The sequence below is a fragment of the Coregonus clupeaformis genome, chromosome 2 (assembly GCF_020615455.1).
Source record: "Coregonus clupeaformis isolate EN_2021a chromosome 2, ASM2061545v1, whole genome shotgun sequence".
Classification (NCBI taxonomy): Eukaryota; Metazoa; Chordata; class Actinopteri; order Salmoniformes; family Salmonidae; genus Coregonus; species Coregonus clupeaformis.
In genome coordinates, this window is record NC_059193.1 from 41083492 (window position 1) to 41098804 (window position 15313).

The following is a 15313-nucleotide window of genomic DNA, read 5'->3' on the forward strand; positions in this document are numbered from 1 at the left end:
CGGTTGGTTTAAACCGAGTGATTGGGAGTGTGTCTCTTTCGTCCCGTGTCTAGATAGTAGTGAATCAGTTTGGAGCGTTGGTGATTTGCGGGAACAGCTCTATTACTCTGGCTTCCCCTCTCCCGAAGTGCTAACCAGGCGGAGTGTGTGCCTGGATGCATGGTGCTCAAGTAGGCCTAGTGGTGCACACAAGGGCAGGGTGCTGTGGCTACGCTAAAGGTTACACCTCCCGTGGTGGTGGTTCAAGGGCATAGGCTGCATATTTTACCCCCATGTCAAGCCCCAAGACCCCAACTGTATCTTTCATTACATTGCCACAACATAACAGCAGTGCAATGCTAAATGGTCAGGTTTGAGGTTTCAGGCATGCTATTATTATTTTGCTGTAAACAAACTGTCCTGATGTGGAAAAGGAGCTCAAGTCAGTTTTTCCTAAAAGTTTTGTCAAGCGAAGCCCCTGTCATGTCAAGCCAATCTCAACAAAATGTCAGATTATAGGTCAATTTGAACAATTTGCCAAATCCACTCAAACATGCAAAGGATCAGCTTATACCTTCAACATTTGTTTCAGGGCTACAACATACTCACTTTTTTCCTTTGGTTTTACTTGATGTGGACAACACATCTCACATTTTAAACATGTATGCCAACTCTTTGCTCAATTGGTTTGCTGTTATATCATAAATTAATCTGCAAAAACAACTCAATGCAGAAAAGTGCTGTTCAGTCTTGAATAATGATGTGCAGCCCATAAAATTGGATGCGGATTAAAGTTTTGTCATGAGGGAACATCATTTCAAGAAACTGCAGTGAGAAGGATAACATTCTCGGTCAAGCCTTAATCAAATCTGTAATGCACAAGACATGTATTTTATTGCAAGCTGTAAAACATGCCAAGTGTAATTTGATTTTCAAACTCGAGATGATAAAATACCTGTAATATATTTTACTGTTATAAAACTCAAAATGTTACTTTAATCTGGTGTCCGTTTCAGTGCTGTCCAATGAATGTCAACTGTGTTCATACATGTATGAAAATGGAATTATGCTATACAGCTTTGTCTCTCTATGGGATATATATAATAATATGCCATTTAGCAGACTATATTGTGTTGATCTATTCTAGATTATTAATCTATGTTAAAAATAAGTAGTGGCCTTTCAAAGTGTTATACTACTAAAGGTTGGGTCTGCTTAGTACTTGGATGGGAGACTGCTGGGGAAAGACAGGGTGATGGAGGTGGTGTTAGGGCCAAAGTTGGGCACTCCTCCCTATGAAGACCACATTACATTGGGGTAGTAGCTATAGGGATAACTCACTGTAAGTTCTCGATGTGATAATTTTAAATCAAGGTTCTGACTTTCTATGGTCTAAAAAATAAATCCCCTGGCACTTATCGCAAGAGCAGGGATTTTAACCGAATGAATGTACTGCACATGCAAAAGCACAGATATTTAAAAAATCTACCTGCAGTAGAGCATGCTGGGAAATATGATAATGATTATGGTACAAATGTGCCTTTTTAGGGTACCACCCCAGTGACAAAGCCGTTAGTTCCTTTTTAGGTGGCAAAAATGAATCATTGTACCTTATGGTGGGTACAAATATGTACCTTAAATACATTGCTTTTCTGCTGATCAAAAGCGTACAGATTAGTACCATCAAGAGTTGAACCCTAGGAAACAGAAATGTACCTTCATCGTACGTTGAGAGTGTGATGATTGTACCTTAATATTCAAAATATTGGGTACAAAAATGTACCATCATACTCTTTATCCGCACATGTACCCTAAAAACGTACAGAAGAGTACCACGTGAGATCAAATGTGTACCTCTGAAAGTACATTGTGTATTTTGATATTTTTGTACCCCAGGGAACAATTTTCTACCCTTGTTTCTAAGAGTGTACTGTATGTTTTAGAGGTTATGTGACACCATGTGACACCATGTTTACTCAATTACAGTATACTTGAGCAGCTTTATGTGTCAAATGGGGTTTCATTTGGTGTAGAAATTTGATTTCTTTCTTCACAGACTCCATGAAATGATGACCTCTTCCTAAATATTTGGCCACATTATACATTTTGTGTATGGTTTACTAGAAACAAGGGGTGGCTCAACTAACCCTTTGGCTCAACATAACCCACTCTCCCCTATACTGTAGAATACTATACTACACACTGTAGTATCCCTCGATCGTGTAGTGCTTACTATAGAATTGTGTGGTATACTGTAGAATACTATAGTAAATACTATAGTAATGTCCACATTTTTAAATATAGTAAATACTACAGTATTTAATTTTCATATACCCTGCCCATTCCCCTCCTCCATATCACAATTTGTGCTACCCATAAGTGAGAACCCTGTCAAGTATGTCAAGTATAGACCATATATTGTGTTCCCTACAGGTTTCAGAAAATAGATGCATTTCTGAACTATCTGTTCAGACCCTGGAACTACCTACAGGTTATGGAAAATGTGCTCTTTTAGTATTTGTCCAGTACGGTTCCTGAAGTAGAAAACTTCCACTACAGTAAAGTCTGCAAAAACACTACAGCCAGTACTATAGTATTTATACCATAGTCTCACAAGTAATCATCTGTCTCACAAGACATAACTATGTATGGGCAGAATTATGGTCAGTGGTCTTGTATGTCTTCCATTTCCTAATAATTGCTCCCACAGTTAATAAAGTATTTACTAAAATAAACAGAAGTAAAAAATTAAAAAGAACAAAAAGAACAAATAATTAAAGAGCAACAATAAAATAACAGTAGTGAGGCTATATACAGGGGGTACCGGTACAGAGTCAATGTGCGGGGGCACAGGTTAGTCGAGGTAATTGAGGTAATGTGTACATGTAGGTAGAGGTAAAGTGACTATGCATAGATAATAAACAGAGAGTAGCAGCAGCGTAAAAGTGGGGGTGTGGTGGGGACAATGCAAATAGTCTGGGTAGCCATTTGATTAGCTGTTCAGGGGTCTTATGGCTTGGGGGTAGAAGCTGTTTAGAAGCGTTTTGGACCTAGACTTGGCGCTCCGGTACCGCTTGCCGTGCGGTAGCAGAGATTTTTAGGGCCTTCCTCTGACACCGCCAGGTATAGAGGTCCTGGATGGTAGGAAGCTTGGCCCCAGTGATGTACTGGGCCGTACGCACTAACCTCTGTAGTGCCTTGCGGTCGAAGGTCGAGCAGTTGCCATACCAGGCGGTGATGCAACTAGCCAGGATGCTCTCGATGGTGCAGCTGTAGAACCTTTTGAGGATGTGAGGACCCATGCCAAATCTTTTCAGTCTCCTTAGGCTTTGTCGTGCTCTCTTTACGACTGTCTTGGTGTGTTTGGACCATGACAATTTGTTGTTGATGTGGACACCAAGGAACTTGAAGCTCTCAACCTGTTCCACTACAGCTCAGTCGATGAGAAAGGGGGCGTGCTGAGTCCTCCTTTTCCTGTAGTCCACAATCATGTCCTTTGTCTTGATCACGTTGAGGGAGAGGTTGTTATCCTGGCATGACACGGCCAGGTCTCTGACCTCCTCCCTATATGTCTGTCTCATCGTTGTCAGTGATCAGGCCTACCACTGTTGTGTCGTCGGCAAACTTAATGATGGTGTTGGGGTCGTGCTTGACCATGCAGTCATGGGTGAACAGGGAGTACAGGAGGGAACGGAGCACGCACCCCTGAGGGGCCCCAGTGTTGAGGATCAGCATGGCAGATGTGTTGTTACCTACCCTTACCACCTGGGGGCGGCCCGTCAGAAAGTCCAGGATCCAGTTGCAGAGGGAGGTGTTTAGTTCCAGGGTACTTAGCTTAGTGATGAGCGTTGAGGGCACTATGGTGTTGAACGCTGAGCTGTAGTCAATGAATAGCATTCTCACGTAGGTGTTCCTTTTGTCCAGGTGGGAAAGGGCAGTGTGGAGTGCAATAGAGATTGCATCATCTGTGGATCTGTTGGGGCGGTATGCAAATTGGAGTGGGTCTAGGGTTTCTGGGACAATGGTGTTGATGTGAGCCTTTACCAGTATTTCAAAGCACTTCATGGCTACAGACGTGAGTGCTACGGGTCAATAGTCATTTAGGCAGGTTACCTTAGTGTTCTTAGGCACAGGGACTATGGTGTTCAGCTTGAAACATGTTGGTATTACAGACTCAGACAGGGAAAGGTTTAAAATGTCAGTGAAGACACTTGCCAGTTGGTCAGCGCATGCTCGGAGTACACGTCCTGGTAATCCGTCTGGCCCTGCGACCTGTTTAAAGGTCTTACTCACATCGGCTACGGAGAGCGTGATAACACAGTCGTCTGGAACAGCTGATGCTCTCATGCATACGTCAGTGTTGCTTGCCTCGAAGCGAGCATAGAAGTCATTGAGCTCGTCCGGTAGGCTCGTGTCACTTGGCAGCTCGCGGCTGTGCTTCCCTTTGTAGTCCGTAATAGTTTGCAAGCCCTGCCACATCCGACGAGCATCAGATCCGGTATAGTACGGTTCAATCTTAGTCCTATACTGACGCTTTGCCTGTTTGATGGTTCGTCGGAGGGCATAGTGGGATTTCTTATAAGACGTCCGGGTTAGAGTCCCGCTCCTTGAAAGCGGCAGCTCAACACTTTAGCTCAGTGAGGATGTTGCCTGAAATCCATGGTTTCTGGTTGGCGTATGTACGTACGGTCACTGTGGGGACGACGTCATCGATGCACTTATTGATGAAGCCAGTGACTGATGTGGTGTACTCCTCAATGCCATTGGAAGAATCCCGGAACACATTCCAGTCTGTGCTAGCAAAACAGTCCTGTAGCTTAGCATCTGCGTCATCTGACCACTTCTGTACTGAATGGAAACTGATGTTGATGTAGCCTATTGTTATTATTTAACCAATCCAAAGGCTGCTGCCTACCGGTCGCCAAAGGCACCTACCTTAATAGGTAGCACTTTTCCAGTATGTTACTGCCATTTCGGATGATTTCGTAGGCAGCATCGCGTGAAAACGCATTGACATTGCACCGAGCGCAAGATGTACAGTGAGGGAAAAAAGTATTTGATCCCCTGCTGATTTTGTACTTTTGCCCACTGACAAAGACATGATGAGTCTATAATTTAAAAGGTAGGTTTATTTGAACAGTGAGAGACAGAATAACAACAAAAACATCCAGAAAAACGCATGTCAAAAATGTTATAAATTGATTTGCATTTTAATGAGGGAAATAAGTATTTGACCCCTCTGCAAAACATGACTTGGTACGTGGTGGCAAAACCCTTGTCGGCAATCACAGAGGTCAGATGTTTCTTGTAGTTGGCCACCAGGTTTGCACACATCTCGGGAGGGATTTTGTTCCACTCCTCTTTGCAGATCTTCTCCATGTCATTAAGGTTTCGAGGCTGACGTTTGGCAACTCAAACCTTCAGCTCCCTCCACAGATTTTCTATGGGATTAAGGTCTGGAGACTGACTAGGCCACTCCAGGACCTTAATGTGCTTCTTCTTGAGCCACTCCTTTGTTGCCTTGGCCGTGTGTTTTGGGTCATTGTCATGCTGGAATACCCATCCACGACCCATTTTCAATGCCCTGGCTGAGGGAAGGAGGTTCTCACCCAAGATTTGACGGTACATGGCCCCGTCCATCGTCCCTTTGATGCGGTGAAGTTGTCCTGTCCCCTTAGCAGAAAAACACCCCCAAAGCATAATGTTTCCACCTCCATGTTTGATGGTGGGGATGGTGTTATTGGGGTCATAGGCAGCATTCCTCCTCCTCCAAACACGGCGAGTTGAGTTGATGCCAAAGAGCTCAATTTTGGTCTCATCTGACCACAACACTTTCACCCAGTTCTCCTCTGAATCATTCAGATGTTCATTGGCAAACTTCAGACGGGCCTGTATATGTGCTTTCTTGAGCAGGGGGACCTTGTGGGCGCTGCAGGATTTCAGTCCTTCACGGCGTAATGTGTTACCAATTGTTTTCTTGGTGACTATGGTCCCAGCTGCCTTGAGATCATTGACAAGATCCTCCCGAGTAGTTCTGGGCTGATTCCTCACGATCATTGCAACTCCACGAGGTGAGATCTTGCATGGAGCCCCAGGCCGAGGGAGATTCACAGTTATTTTGTGTTTCTTCCATTTGCGAATAATCGCACCAACTGTTGTCACCTTCTCACCAAGCTGCTTGGCGATGGTCTTGTAGCCCATTCCAGCCTTGTGTAGGTCTACAATCTTGTCCCTGACATCCTTGGAGAGCTCTTTGGTCTTGGCCATGGTGGAGAGTTTGGAATCTGATTGATTGATTGCTTCTGTGGACAGGTGTCTTTTATACAGGTATCAAACTGAGATTAGGAGCACTCCTTTTAAGAGTGTGCTCATAATCTCAGCTCATTACCTGTATAAAAGACACCTGGGAGCCAGAAATCTTTCTGATTGAGAGGGGGTCAAATACTTATTTCCCTCATTAAAATGCAAATCAATTTATAACATATTTGACATGCGTTTTTCTGTATTTTTTTGTTGTTATTCTGTCTCTCACTGTTCAAATAAACCTACCATTAAAATTATAGACTGATCATTTCTTTGTCATTGGGCAAACGTACAAAATCAGCAGGGGATCAAATACTTTTTTCCCTCACTGTATGTAGCCACATTGTAGCCACTGTAGCAGCTTGAGCAACCAGTGCTAGCAATTTACCTAAAATGGAAATATCTGACATGAATAACAAGTAAACAAGTAGTAGAATCAATTTCCTCAGTACCTGTTCATGGATGAAGTTGACACCGACCAGAATAATTATCCTACGGTATAGGGTCCTCTCTTGCATGTTGCTTGGTCTGCTGCTCCATTGTTGTGGACAGGACAGGTAAGCTTGCATTCATGATATCGTACAGGCTACGATTTTTTGAGATTGCTAAATAAGCTATTTTACTCACTGTTTAATAATGATTAATAGCCAGAATAGTGGTGTTTCACTCTGAAGCTAATATTGCATTAGAGCTGTTGTTTTTTCCTAATGAGTAGGCTTGCATTCGGATTAATTCATACAACTATCGCACCTGTGGTGACACCGATGTTTAAGATAACATGGTTTTATATTAGTTGATAACTACTATTGAAAAGTGATATGATGCAATCTAACTAGATTAGAAGGCCTAGGCTACTTCATCCTGTGTGATAAAGGATAACATATCCAATATAATCATATAAACTTTATGATTGCTTTGTTGCTGACTATTCAGACAAGTGTAAAGTGCTGAGAAACATCAAGTGTTTACCATTATATTTGGAAAGATTTATCAATCAAATGTATTTATAAAGCCATTTTTACATCAGCATATGTCACAAAGTGCTTATACAGTTACCCAGCCTAAAACCCCAAACAGCAAGCAATGTAGATGTAGAAGCACAGTGGCTAGGAAAAACTCCCTAGAAAGGCAGGAACCTAGGAAGAAACCAAGAGAAACCAGGCTCTGAGGGGTGGCCAGTCCTCTTCTGGCTGTGCCGGGTGGAGATTATATTAGTACATGGCCATTAAGGCCAGAGCATTCTTCAAGATGTTCAAACATTCATAGATGGCCAGCAGGGTGAAATAATAATCACAGGGGTTGTAGAGGGTGCAAGAGGTCAGCACCTCAGGAGTAAATGTCAGTTGGCTTTTCATAGCCGAGCATTCAGAGGTCGAGACAGCAGGTGCGGTAGTGAGCGAGAGAGAGGGTGAAAAACAGCACGTCCGGTGAACAAGTCAGGGTTCCATAGCCACAGGCAAAACTGGCGAGAGAGAGCGAGAGAGAGAGAGAGAGAGCGAGAGCGAGATAGCGAGAGCGAGAGAGCGAGAGAGCGAGAGAGAGAGAGAGAGGAGACCCTAGCCCCCCGGCACAGACTATTGCAGCATAAATACTGGAGGCTGTTACGGGGGGTCGGGGGACACTGTGGCCCCATCTGACGATACCTCCTGACAGGGCAAACCAGGAAGGATATAACCCCACCCACTTTGCCAAAGCACAGCCTGTCGAGTATAGCTAAAAAAGCCTGGCACGACATGACACACCCCTCCTAGGGACGGCATGGAAGAGCTAGTAAGCCAGTGACTCAGGCCCCGTAATAGGGTCAGAAGCAGAGAACCCCAGTGCAGAGAAGGGAGCCGGCCAGGCAGAGACAGCAAGGGCGGTTCGTCACTCCAGTGCCTTGCCGTTCACCTTCGCACCCCTGGGCCAGACTACACTCAATCATAGGACCTACTGATAGAGATGAGTCTTCAGTAAACACTTAAAGGTCGAAACTGTATCTGAGTCTCTCACATAGATAGGCAGACCATTGCATAAAAAGGGAGAAAGCCGTGCCTCCAGATGTTTCCTTAGACATTCTAGGGACAATAAGGAGGCCTGCGTCTTTTGACCGTCGTGGACGTGTAGGTATGTACGGCAGGACCAAATGGTAGAGATAGGTAGGAGCAAGTGCATGTAATGTTTTGTAGGTTAGCAGTAAAACCTTGAAATCAGCCCTAGCCTAAACAGGAAGCCAGAGGGTAGCACTGGAGTAATATGATATGCATTTTTGGTTCTAGTCAAGATTCTAGCAGCCGTATTTAGCACTAACTTTAGCACTAGTTTATTTAGTGCTCTCCGGGTAGAAGTGACAAAAGCATGGATTAGCTTTTCTGTATAATGTTCAGACAAAATATTTCAGATTTTTGCAATATTATGAAGATGGAAAAAGATCTGCCCTTGAAATATTCTTGATATGTATGTCAAAAGAGAGATCAGGGTCCAGAGTAACGCTGAGGTCCTTCACAGTTTTATTTGAGACGACTGTACAACCATCAAGATTAATTGTCAGATCAAACAGCAGATCTTTTTGTTTCTTGGGACCTAGAACTAGCATCTCTGTCTTGTCCGAGTATAGAAGTAAAACATTTGTCGCCATCCACTTCCTTATGTCTGCAGTAAAATTTGACATTGTTTTTCCAAATGACATCACCAAGAGGTAGAATATACAGTGAAAACAATAGTGGTCCTAAAACGGAACCTTGAGGGACACCGAAACTTGATTTGTCAGAGGGCAAACCATCCACAGAGACGAACTGATTTCTTTCTGACAGATAAGATCTAAACCAGGCAAGAACTTGTCCGTGTAGACCAATTGGAGTTTCCAATCTCTCCAAAAGAATGTGGTGATCGATGGTGTCAAAAGCGGCACTAAGGTCTAGGAGCACGAGGACAGATGCAGAGCCTTTAAAAGGTAATTTTATCAACTTCACGAGTGCAGTCTCAGTACTATGATTGGGTCTAAAACCAGACTGGAGCATATCGTATACATTATTTGTTTTCAGGAAGGCTGTGAGTTTTTTCCCAAAAATTGAGAGGAATGGGAGATTCAACATTTTCCGGGTCAAGGAGAGGCTTTATAACTGCCACTTTTAGTGAGTTCGGTACACATCCGGAGGATAGGGAGATGTTTATTATGTTCAACATAGGAGGGCCAAGCACAAACTAGCTAGTTTGCTAGTTAGCTAGCTAGCTAGCACACGGTATCGCCTCCCACCTGCTGTGTACCAGAGAAAACCGTGCCCGACAGGTGGGGGCGAAGTACACTGTCTACCGGTCGTCCCCGCCTCCTGATAGCACAGCACAGAAAACGGGAGGCTGGGGCGACACCATGTACTAACTAGCTTGATAGTTAACACAAGGTTTCGCCCCTGCCTGCTGTGTACCGGAGTCCTCCTTGGACTAGCTGGCTAAGCTAGCACACTGTGTTCTTTGACCAATAGAAGTATAAAGAGGGGTTCCTGCAGATGCAGGAATGCCCACATGCAGGAACGCCCCGATTTGCGGGCTGCAGTTTCACCCTTCTCAAATGATGACTGCCTTATAATTTTGAAGGTATGCGGGGAACGTGATGTCATCCCGGAACTATAAAGCTCCACTCCATATTTAATTCAAAATGCCTACTGCTGGTAAAATAATGTTTTTCAACTATAAAAATAATCTCATTGCAGGACAAGGATCATCCTGACTTTCAAGAATGCCTAAATTGCTTTGCCTTTCTGGTTGGCAGGCAAGTTTCACCATCCAATTATTTCCAATCTACAGGAGTTGAAGTTTCACCATGGCATGGACCACGGCGATACGTTGGCAAATGAGAATTATTAGTATACAGTGTATGGCAACAGTCAATTATTGCATTCTATCCATGCTGGCTTTCATGGACTTTCTGAAACATGAAACAGATGGTTGGAGGGCATATAGACTGTCGCCAATGTGTTAATGCAATTGGCAATTGTCGCATCTATTTTCTATGCAAACGTAATTTTTTTTTGCAAAGAATCACAGGACAAGTTCATGGAAATATAGCTACTGTATCATTGTACCCCTCAGGAGACTGAAAAGATTTGGCATGGGTCCCGAGATCCTCAGAAGGTTCTACAGCTGCATCATCGAGAGCATCCTGACCGGTTGCATTACCGCCTGATATGGCAACTGCTCGGCATCCGACCGTAAGGCGCTACAAACGGTAGTGCGTACGGCCCAGTACATCACTGGGGCCAAGCTTCCGGCCATCCAGGACCTATATACTAGGCGGTGTCAGAGGAAGGCCCAAAAAATTGTCAAAGACTCCAACCTTCAGGTTTCTGAAGATCAGCTCATTTTCCTGTGCTTTTTTAAATATTAATATATGTAACATCAAAATCGATCAATTTTAATGTACTGCAGTCTCATTTGGCAGGTGCAAGTACCCTCTTTGATGTCCACACTCAGAGGCCAAATGAAACGAGATATGCAAATGTTCATTTCCATGTAGTTCCAATGTCATTTCCAATCTGTTTGATATTTTTTTCAGTAGAGTGGTTGGCTGAGCTAATGGTACAAAATAATCACACCAAACTAATTGAGGAAAGATCTATCGGTTTGGGTTATGGTTTTACATTATGGTTTGTTGTCACCATCATGTCCATACGGTATTGGATGACATTTTGCCCCAAGGCAGACTTCAGATAGTGCAACAGATTCTCATGTTATCTGTTGAACACCCGATATGGCATGTCTGGTCCAGTGCAGTCAAAAATGTGATTTTCCTGTGTTTTATATATGTTTAGACATTATGAGGTTGGAATAATACTGTGAAATTGTGAAAATTATGATAATGCCCTTTTAGTGTAAGAGCTGTTTGAAAAGACCACCTGCAATTTCAGCCTGTTTTGTTGGGAGGGAGTTATGGCCTTCCACAGTGACATCACCATAAATTAGTTAATAGACCAAAATGCTCTGCCAATAACAGCTCATTTTCAGTTTTCCCCTCCCCACTCAAACCACTGACAGTCCTAGCAGAATTCTTGCCTGAGAAATTGGTCTTCGCTAAGAAGCTATTTTCTTTCTTCTTTTTGAGAATTTTAATTGAAAACAATCACATTAAGGTATTTCATTTTTACCCAGAAATGATTTGATAATGAGAGAAAAACAGCTGCATTGGTACTTTACTTAAACAATTTCATCCTCCAAATATTGAAAGCATTTCTAGTAATACTATTTTTACATTTGGGATATTTCTGCCCTCGGGCTAAGATTTAGTAAGGAAAACTGTGTATTCAATGAAAGTGTTTACATAATGTAGTTGAATTAAGAGAAACTCAACTGCATTTTAATAAAAAAATGACTTCATGTAAAAGCTCAGAGTGCAGGGGGAAGGGACTGCTGGTGTATGTAGACAACATTACAATAAACATGTAAGGTCCAATTCCTCATTAAGCCCTTGGGGGTGTAGAGTTTTTAATGAGGAATTGGAGGGCTTAATGAGGAATTGGACCTTGTTGCATGTTTCTTGAAATGTTGTCTACACTCACCAGTTGTCCCTCCCACTGAACTCTGCTTTTTTTTTAGCCTACTGGAGTATTTCATATCTATTGCTTCTGATATTGTTATGTAGTCTAGATCGTTGTCTTTTTTCAATTATATGTGACATTTGAATTGTCCATATTTTATATTCTTCTACATATTCCGTGCTAATAGGCATTGACTCCCTATTCGCCAGTAGCCTATCTAATCAACTATCTGCTTGCGCCTCTTACTCACAGCAGGTGTGTCTCCTTAAGTACTTGCCTTCCTAATTTGTTTGTACAGCCCTGATGAAGGCATGAGGCCGAAACGTCTGCTCCGCTTTTGTTTCATAGCACCTTGCACTTTCTGTATTATTTTGAGCATGGATTAAATTAAGTACATTATTTTTGCATCTCGGCCTCCTTGGGGTATTCCTTCTCATTGTTTTGAGTGCGAGTACCTTTTGAACTCTACATATTTTTTCTCCTACGCACCAGCCACCTTCCATTCTAGCCTGAGTGCAAACCCATATTCTGGCTTTCATTGTAGTTAATTACCACGTTTCTGCTCTGATCCAGGTTGAATATTTGAATAATGAAAACTGCAACTTTCAATAAGCCTAGCGTCCCACATAGTTCTTGACAAAGTTTTTCTCCTGAATGATTTGATTTCTCTCTAGAGAAACGGCACGTTGAGCTCACCAAAAAAACGACAGTCAATTAGTTTAACAATTCCCCCCAAAAACTAATTTTGGTTAATTGCTCAGCACTATGCAAATTGGTGCATTTTTATAAAGGGCACATGGGGAAAAAATTTCCAGCAACACCGGTCAGACACTTCAGAGGGCTTCTCAGTCTTGTCTAATGGTCAATCCTCTATTGACAGATCTAATTCATAAAGTAAATGCCCTGTGAGCACTAGATTTGCAAAAACAGATGCAAAGCAATAAATGGTTCATATCACACGCAATTTGATGAATAATACATTTCACTGGGACTTGCTCATGGCCTTGGCAGTCCCACACAGCGATAGCTGGATTCAAGAGAGACTCATAATTGCCTCTGTAATTTTCTCCCCGTGGTTAAATTATAAATGCTGTGTGTGTTGACATGGACTTCTGAATGTAAGATTCTTGCCTATGCATGCATCAACCAGCACTATCTACCCCAGAGTGTGTGGCTGTCATTATGTTTGGAGAGTCCATCCACTTTCCTGCATTACCATGGAAACAATGCTAACAATGCCAGCAAATCTTAATCTTTTATTTTCTGTTTGAATATATTCAAATGGGGCCTCTTGCTGACCTCTTGTAGATGAGCCCCGATTGCAAGAGATGGACCAGGCCTGTTTTAAGAAAATCTTACCACATTACTGGTTTCTGACAAATACAGCATATCAGACAGTTTGTCAGTTTAAGTTCCACTTCAACCATCAGTGAAATAATCAATTATCTAAAAACATTGTTCATATTTCCATTTTCAGACGTTTGGTCTCTGGCAGAGAAGAGAACTTCACCTGCTAAATCTTGTGATACACAGCAATCTCATTTGAGACTAACTGCATGATCATTTCAGCACCATGGATCGAGACAATTCAGACTAGCGGGGTTAAACTCAGTGAAGCATGTTTTAAGAGTCTCTGAAGCTAATTTTCTTCTCATTCAAATAGCAAAAGGTGAAGTGTTCATGTAATTTGCCACCACATTTTCCATCTGTCAAAGCAATTTGGCGAGTTGTGTTTTCTTCAATTTACTAAGCTTGGGTTTGTTTTTGCTTTTTGCTTTGTGCAATGTGCTCATGGTAAGGGATTCGTAATTGGGTTGTACACAATATGTCTGAGAAAATGTATTGTAGGAAATCTTGTAGTTCCTAAAGTTTATAACATATAATTTTATTGAATGCATTAAATGTCTTTAAAACAAAAGGTATCCCTTTAAAACAAAACATCACACCTTGAAAATATGCTGTACACTACCAAAATAACTGGCATATACTGGCCACCTGATAATATCATACACAGCTCTTAATGTACCTCTGCAGAGCAAAAAAAGATAGCCTGACATTATGCATTGCCTCAAAACAGAACATCAAGGCATGCTAACCTCTGTTATAAATTAAAAACTCCTGATCTCCAATCCAGGTCTTTGGGGAAGTAGGAAACTCATAAAAATGGCCAGCAGCTTTTTCAGCTTTACGCAACACTTTATTAGATAAAAGATTTTCAACAAATAGGGACTTACAAAAACACTCTTCCAATGCTCAGTAATCAGATTTTTCAGTCATTTTCATAAAAGTTATTGGGTGAGCAAGAGAAAGACGGCATTGGGGTTAACACCATATTTACTGCGGTTCTCTACAAACCCTTCCGAAACTGTGCTGCTCCAACCATTGTTTTTGATTGCCCTTTCAACTCTTCGGTTTCCCAAGGTTCAAATCCTTATGTAAAATATGACAAAACCAGCCTCTAAGAGTCATTGCAAGAAAACCTTCCCCTTTCTTAGCCCATCACCGAGAGATTTATACATAAAAAGCTGGTTTCCCGGACTCTGATTAAGCCTGGTCCTGGACTAAAAGGTGTCATAACATGATATATTTTATTGTGGAATTCTTATAAAAAAAGTAGCAATAATTGTTATTTTCTCACACATTGACCATGGACAACAACAGTAAACACACAAACGACATCCATGGTAGATACTGAATGGACATCTTCCTCTCTTTCCACTATCTGGATATACAAAACTTCTTAAACAATTCACATGTTGAACACTTAATTATCTACAGAGAGAGAATGATGTACTTTAAAGTCTTTAGTGATGTACAGTATATCTATGCTTTCTTATTTTGTTAACAACAGTCATCTGCATTCACAGCAATTTCAATACATTCTCACGAGAGAGGAGTGGAAATGACACTGAATGTGTCAAAGAATGGAAATATACACTCAGTTGCCAGTTTATTAGTACCGGGTTGGACCCCCCTTTGCCTCTAGAACAGCCTGAATTCTTCGGGGCATGGAAATGTTTCTCAATTGGTATCAAGGGACCTAAAGTATGCCAGGAAAATATTCCCCACACCATTACACAACCGCCACCAGCCTGTACCATTGACACCAGGCAGGATGCTGCTTACGCCAAATCCTGACCCTGCCATCAGCATGGCGCAACAGTAACCGGGATTCGTCGGAACAGGCAATGTTTTTCTATTCCTCAACTGTCCAGTGTTGGGGATCGCGTGCCCACTGGAGCCACTTCTTGTTTTTAACTGATGGGAGTGGAACCCAGTGTGTTCGTCTGTTGCAATAGCCCATCCGTGACAAGGACCGACAAGTTGTGAGTTCCGAGATGCCGTTCTGCACACCACTGTTGTACTGCACCGTTATTTGCCTGTTTGTGTCCCGCCTGTTAGCTTGCACGATTCTTGCCATTCTCCTTCGACCTCTCATCAACGAGCTGGTTTCGCCCACAGGACTGCTGCTGACAGTTTTTTGTTTGTCACACCATTCTCGGTAAACCCTAGACACTGTC